The sequence below is a fragment of the Phyllobates terribilis genome, unplaced genomic scaffold, assembly GCF_046119375.1.
Source record: "Phyllobates terribilis strain yellow unplaced genomic scaffold, ASM4611937v1 Scaffold_7__3_contigs__length_470593459, whole genome shotgun sequence".
In the NCBI taxonomy this organism is placed as follows: domain Eukaryota; kingdom Metazoa; phylum Chordata; class Amphibia; order Anura; family Dendrobatidae; genus Phyllobates; species Phyllobates terribilis.
The window spans coordinates 356,866,043-356,873,611 of record NW_027362767.1 but is presented as its reverse complement, the minus strand read 5'-3'; positions in this window follow the sequence as shown (position 1 = coordinate 356,873,611).

Below are 7,569 nucleotides of genomic sequence, written 5' to 3'. Positions count from 1 at the left end.
GTAGGGCCCAGTGTGAGAAAGCTGGGTCTCCCTCAGAGGTCATGGCTCTTCCAGCAGGACAATGACCCAAAACACACTTCCAAAAGCACTATAAAATGGTTTGAGAGAAAGCACTGGAGACTTCTAAGGTGGCCAGCAATGAGTCCAGACCTGAATCCCATAGAACACCTGTGGAGAGATCTCAAAATGGCAGTTTGGAGAAGGCACCCTTCAAATATCAGAGACCTGGACCAGTTTGCCAAAGAAGAATGGTCTACAATTCCAGCAGAGCATTGTAAGAAACTCATTAATGGTTACCGGAAGCGATTGTTCGCAGTTATTTTGGCTAAAGGTTGTGCAACCAAGTATTAGGCTGAGGGTGCCAATACTTTTGTCTGGCCCATTTTTGGAGTTTTGTGTGAAATGATCAATGATTTGATTTTTGCTTCATTCTCTATTGTGTTTCTTCCTTGCAAGCAAATTAAATGAAGATAATAATACCAAAGAATTTGTGATTGCAATCATTTTCAGGAAGAAACTGAGTATTATCTGACAGAATTGCAGGGGTGCCAATACTTTTGGCCAGCACTGTACATTAGATGTAATTTTTTGTTTTCAAATAAACTTATAGATGGTATTGTGTCTCAGGGCTCTTTGGATCAATGAAATCAATCTCAAACACCTGTGATAATTAGTTTGCCAGGTGAGCCCAATTAAAGGTAAACTTCTTTAAGAAGGACGTGCCAGATTATTAAAGGAGTTGTCCACTGCTAGGACAGCCCCTTCTCAATCTGAGTGTTTTTCCCCGTCAAAATAAAACCACTTATATTCACCTCTTGTACCAGCGCCGTTCCAGCGGTATCAGCACCGGCTCTCCCGGGGCTCACGTGAGGTGTTTACATCAAGTGAGCCCTGCGTCCAATCAGTGCTGGCTTCTCTCTCTCTGCCTTGGGACGATTAAAGGGGTTGTCCACTACTAGGACAACCCCTTCTTGATCAAAACGTTTGGTCCCGGTAAAATAAAAAAACCTATACTCACCTCCCGTGCCGTTGCTGTTCCCGCAGACTCGACTCTCGCTCCCATGCTGTTGCTGTAACACGTGATGCCGGGGCCCAATCAGCGCTGGTATCACTGTCTGAACCTATGGACAAATCGAACATGAAGAGGAAGTCCCGGCTGCAGCTGATCTCTGACTTCCTTTTCATGCTCAGCTTGACAGGAAGCGGGAACAGTGACGCCAGCGCTGATTGGGCTCCGGTATCATGTGTCACAATAACAGCATGGGAGCCCCGAGGAGAGTGAGTGCCAACACTGCTGGAACGGCGCCAGCACGGGAGGTAAGTATAAGCTTTATTATTTTATGGGGGCCAAGCGTGGGGTATGAACAGGAGTTGTCAAAGTAGTGGACAACTTCTTTAAGTAATTGACAGGAAGTGAACGGCAGCCGCAGGTCTGACTTCCTGTTAATTACTCAACCATTAACAGTTTATGATTTGAACATTATACTGACTCATTTGCATTGACCATTTAGGAAAATGAGAGAAAAATAGCATTTGCATAATAATTTGGAATGCGGTACAACAAAAGTTCTCGTGCACCAACTTTTGAGGGCGCCATATATTTCCCTGCGATATCTTAGTTTTTCATTAGTTATTGAAGATTTTTATGCATGTGTAATGTGACATTTGTAGCTATTAGGAGACAATTATTGCCCCCCCTCTTTCCATCGCAGCATATTATGTGTGTTCCACAGGTTACATTGTTATTCTTGTCACTTGGAACGAAGATCTGTAATTTCCATTGTGTTTGAATGTTACGTGAGTCTGGCGAGGATGTGTAAGCGCATTCTTCTATTCTATCTTGGCATCTTATAATTGTACAGCGAGAGAGAGAGAAAGCAATGAAGAGTCCAATAGAACATCCTGTGTAAATGTGAACAGTGGTGTATCTGAACAGAGTGCAATCATGCAGAAGCTTGAGGGGACGTCAATGATCCAAAGATTCAAGATCCGAAAGCTACAATTATAGAAAAGTGTTAGTCAATTGTGTCCCACCACTGTGGCCATTTTTTGTGAAATCTAAACGAAAGCTGTGGACGCCTTTGTCTTAGGACATCGATAAGATGCATTGTGGGATTTGATATGTAAAATGCAACTGTTAAGCATGTGGAATTACAATCTGTTCCACACTTGGTTGCATATTCAAGTACATTGCTAAAAAAAATAAAAATAAGGGATCACTAGTGCATCACTGGATATCCCATGGCAAATAAAGATATGGGATATCAATCTGTCCAGTTAGGAAGCAGAAGTGATTGTGAATCATTGTCACCTGTATTGGTAGCAATGAAGGAGACAACAGGTGCACTGGAGATGAACAGCAAGAAAACCCCCATGAGGAAATGTTTTTTCAGGTGGTGGCCACAGACAATTACCCTCCCCCTATCCTTTCTTACTGATTCTTCTCTAGTTTTGCATTTTGCTAGTGTTCTTGTTACTACTGGTAGCCTGAGACGGTACCTGCAGTCCGTTCAGGTAGCAAAAGTAGAAGGTTTGCTGTGTCACACAGTCCCAAGAAGATGGAGGAGATATCAGAACAGGTGCCATTACACAAGGACAGTCCCATGAGGAGTGTGGATGGGCTTCAACCCAGTAGCAGTTCCTTTGAATGAGGAGGAATAGGAGAATCACTGCTAGAGCTCTACAAAATAACTGCTAGCAGGATACCGGTGTTCATGTTCCGGAGCAAAGTGTCAGAAACACCCTCCATGAAGGTGGCATTAGGGCCTGTAGTGGAGTCTTCACTCAGAACCCTTAACTGAGAAGCTCAATTGGCATTGGCCAGAGAACACAAGAATTGGCAGGTAATAATAATAATTTTTATTTTTATAGCGCCAAAATTTTCCATAGCACTTTACAATTTAGAGGGGACATGTACAGACAATATCAGACATTGCAGGGTAACACATAATTCAACACATACCAAAGAAAGTGAGGGCCCTGCTCGCAAGCTACAACTCATTTAATCTCTTATGGACCAAGTGATTTTTTGCTTTGCCCTTTATTTATTTTATTGCCGTATCAGGATTTGTTTTTTAGCGGGGTAGTTGTACTTATGAATGATAACATTCATTTACAATGCATCAGTGCAGAGCTGGCTGTCAGTCAAAGAGGCAGGACATGCTTACAGCCGCTGCTTGAATGAAGCCCCGCCAACACGCCTGCATGACTAAAATCCAGCGGCTGCCAGAAGAAATAAAGTTCATTTTCTCCTGGGTGCCGCACATTGAGTTCAGTGGTTGGACACTTTCATAGCGCTATTAACTTGCAGGTTAATAGCATTACTGGACCTGATTCCTTTTAAACAGTTCCTATTCACATGAATGGGTTGCCTGTATATTGCAGGGCAGAACAGGTCTTCCAGAGCAAGGAACTCTTTGTATGACCACTCTCCAATCTGGAAATGAGATAAGGAACCTGAATAGTGAACCCCTCCACTATATTAACTCAGAAAATATTCTTTTTAATTTGGATAGTATGATTAAAGGTTATTCTAACGCCTCATTCATGGATAAATTGCTAAGCTGTTGTAAAATCCTGCAACTTTGCGATTTACTTGTTATTGAAAATTCTCTCCGTTCTCAAAAACTAAAAATGTTAGTGTCTATTGTTTGTTGCCTAGCAGTGGTGGATACACATGCGCAGTGCATATGCAGTGGGTTTTCTACAGATGAACGTTACCCTGAAGCTGGCCGGACGGCTGCAGTGCACTGATAGATCCTGATCGCAACTTCAGTCTCACTGTGTTCCTCCAGTTCCGCAGAGATAGAGCAGACAGTTCCGGTCGCTGACACGACGACTATGCAACTTTTTGAACTGTCAATCAAGCAAAAAGTCAAGAGGATAGAAAAAAAGATGAAAGATATGACAACTCCTTTAATTGCTGCACTAGACCAACTAAATGATTAGCAAACTTGTATGATTCCCAGAAATCATATGTGACACAGAACTGGGAAATGCAGTCATATATGTTTTGGCTAGAGTGAGCAACTCCTTTAGCTCTGTTAGAAGATGGCACAGAAATGGCTGAAACAAATTTTAAATAACATCTCAAAGAACGTGATTCTTTCTGGTGTAAAACTGCTTGAAATTTATCAAAACATTTTTTGCAACTTTTGGTGTTTTTACACCTATCCTGGCTAGCTCCAACTTTTAGAAAGTTAACGGAGCTCTGGTGGGAAGGGACATGGCCAAGTGGACCGGACAAGTTAATGAGAATTGATACAACAAAATTACACCAGAAATGTACTCTTTAATATTTCTGTTATTTTATTCTATTCATATAGCGACAAGATACTGACTACTGCCCAGCACGACCAGGTCACGTTTGAGAAGGACAGCAATGTACTGGAAGTTGTAAAGGACTTCAACCTACTCGGATCAATGATAACTCAAAATGCATCGGCGACACCGGAAGTCAATAGGAGAATAGCTATGGGCAAATCAACAATGAAGTCACTGGACAAGGTCTTCACATTGAGGACAGGTAATAGGAAAAACAATGATCCAGCTCCACCTCTGTTCAGGGGTTTAAGATTTTCAGCACAACTTGCACTTTCATGCTTAACAGATCTCAACTCAGAGGAAACTCCTATTCAGGATTTATCTTCCATCTCCTCATTCCGGACCAAAAATTCACAGTTTTATCCAGTACAAACACGTACTGACACCATGGACAGATTCCAAGAAAATATAGAACGTGACTTGAAAACATTACAGCAGGAAGCCATGCAAATTCATAGAGGAAAGCGCAATTTGTCCAGAATTGAAAAACTTGCCTTAGACAATATTTCCAAAAGAATAGACATTGTGATCAAGGTGTCGGACAAGGGTGGATCAGTGGTGGTCTTGAATAGTGAGGATTATGTCCTTTCTATTAATAACATGTTGCAAGATCATAATATATATACCATTCTTTCCAATGACCCAACTGCATTTTTTCAGGAAAAACTCATCAAGTTAGTACAAGAGGGCGTTTCTTTGGGCTTTTTCACTAAAAAAGAATCAGAATTCCTCATTTTGGATTCTCCAACTATTCCCATCTTACATGCTTTACCTAAGACTCACAAGAATGAACGATCACCACCAATTATCTCAGGAATTGGTTTGCTGGGAGAAAGATTAGGTCAATGGTTGGACTCTGCTTTACAGCCACTTGTCATGCGTATTTCAGGTCATCTTGAGGACTCATGCGACGTCCTTAATTTATTTGATAACATTACCTGGTCACATTGATGGTCATGGCTTACCAGTGACGTCACGGCACTGTACACTAGCATTCCTCACCACATAGCAATCTCTGCCATAGATCACCATATGCTCAAGTACAGTTCTTACTCCCATGAATTTCAATCGTTCATTAAAACAGTTTTATCTTTTCTATTAACACACAATTATTTTATGTTCAATGGAAATTTTTTTCTCCAAACTGGTGGAGTTTCTATGGGGGCTAAATTTTCCCCTTCGGTTGCTAATCTTGTTATGGCTTGGTGGGAGGAATGCTATGTGTACAGTGCCCATAACCCCGTTTGTACATCCCTCATTTATTACTCAAGATTTATTGATGATATTTTAATGGTTGGGGGGGGGGCAACATGGATGACATTCCAGAATTTATATCGTATTTGAACAATAATGAATTTAATTTACGATTTACATATACCACCAACCGTAACTCTATTACTTTTTTGGACTTAGAACTAAACGGCCAAAATAATGAATTGATCACTTCTAAAACATTCAGGAAACCCACATCAGGGAATACAATTTTGCATGCGCACAGTTTTCACCCATCCCATGTTCTAAAAGCCATTCCAGTAGGAGAAATTACTAGAGCTAGGAGGAATTGTAGTGACTCCATTTCCTTCTCAAAAGAATGTACCACCATTAATTCTAGACTATCATGTAGAAATGATCCAAAATGGACCTTAGATAGAGCAAGAAAAATAGTAGATAGTAAATCTAGAAGCAATCTCATTACTAAAAGGAACCACCACAACAACACCAGCTCTAATATGCCATCATTAGTTCTCACCCACAATACTCACTTTTCTGCAATATCTAATATAGTAAAACGCAACATAGATATTCTGAGAGAGGATTCAGTCATGGATGCAATATTAAAGGATGGAATTAAGCACCAACAATAGGCAACAAAATCTCTCCAAGTTTATACAGAGGAAAGCCCATCAAAATGACTGGTAACTGGCTATCAACTAGTGGCTACCATAAGTGCGGTTTTACGAACTGCAAATCATGTCTGGTTTCATCAAAAAAAATTAACATTTACGGATAAAAATAGTTCCAAGGTAAATCCAATAAAAGGGTTTCTGAATTGTAACACTGATTATGTTATGTACATGATTGAGTGCACTATTTATAATCTAAAATATATCGGATCAACTACTAGGAAATTTAAAGTACGCCTGAGGGAACATTTATATGATATTTTCCATCAATCTAATCGTAGTATGTCTGGTGCTTCCAGACATTTTATCAATTGTCATAATAAATGCACTAAAGGCCTATTAGCTTATGCTATAGAACATGTTCCCCGCCACATCCGAGGTGGAGACAGACAAAATACTCTCAGAAATAGGGAGGCGTTTTGGATTTTTGTACTGGATACTAGAATTCCCTCAGGCTTAAACTATAGAAAAGAGTTCATGTTACATTATTGACTTGGTGTCTCATTCTTATTTTTAAAATTCCCATTGCTTTTTAATACACTACTCTTATAAAAAAAAATATTTTTTTTTTTCTGTTATATTGGGTTGTTACACACCTGCAGCACCTTTTCTTGATTAGTGCCAGCATAAGAAGGGTTCCTCCCCTTATGTCTGACACTTATTCATACCAAGTATAAGAGCGGTCTTCGCTCGAAACGCGTCTGGTAGCACACCCCTCCTTGGTGCCCCTGTGTTTCCCTTCTAGTATCGTTCTTCTACCAGCTGGAGTTACATTATCACCATCTGGTTATTTTTAAAAAATTCTAAATAAAAGACATTTGTTTTTATTATTGGACTCTGTGGAGCTGGATCATCGTTTTTCCTATTACCTGTCTCCTGAGCGCAAGCAGCAGCGCTGATCACGGATCCCTGAGACACCCAGCTGGTTCATAGAGGTGAGCTGTTTTTTTTTCTTTTACCTTCACATTGAGGAACATTTTACTGGCGACAAAGACGTGGATCATACATAGTCTGGTCTTTTCTGTGGTAACGTGCGGATGCGAAACCTGGACGATAAAGAAACAAGACAGAAGAAGAATCTACGCTTTTGAAATGTGGTGTTGGAGAAGGATATCATCAATACCGTGGATGGCAAGAAGAACAAACAAATCAATTTTGGACAAATGAAGCCAGACGTGTCACTCAAAACAAGTATCAACAAGCTATGACCTGCCTACTCTGGACACATCATACGAAGAGAGCGATGACTGGAGAAGGACATCATGGTCGGAAGAGTAGAAGGACAAGGTGAAGAGGAAGACCAGCAACCATGGCTTGATACAATGAAGATAACAGTGGAGAA